Here is a 319-nt window from a genome sequence, read left to right on the forward strand (position 1 = left end):
TAGTGTCCAGGGACCGGATTTACTTAACCTGCCTTTAGGCTTCCATAGACGATACGACTGTCAGATCCGCTCGCCATCTGTTCAGAGAAAGGGTGAATTTTTAGGATAAAGAACTCTTTGATTTATTAAAACATGCCATGAAAAGAAAAAAAGTATTACAGGCTAAATTCGAAGGCTCTACAGTCAACAAACAAGTTACGATATCATTATGGAACGCAATCACAAATGATGTTAATTCTGTTAGTCCATTGCAATGAAAGATCTAATATGTGCAGTAGAAATAAGATGACTTTAGATCAGGGGTAAAGAAGAATTTGCT

The sequence above is a fragment of the Penaeus monodon genome, chromosome 15 (genome assembly GCF_015228065.2).
Source record: "Penaeus monodon isolate SGIC_2016 chromosome 15, NSTDA_Pmon_1, whole genome shotgun sequence".
Taxonomy (NCBI): Eukaryota; Metazoa; Arthropoda; class Malacostraca; order Decapoda; family Penaeidae; genus Penaeus; species Penaeus monodon.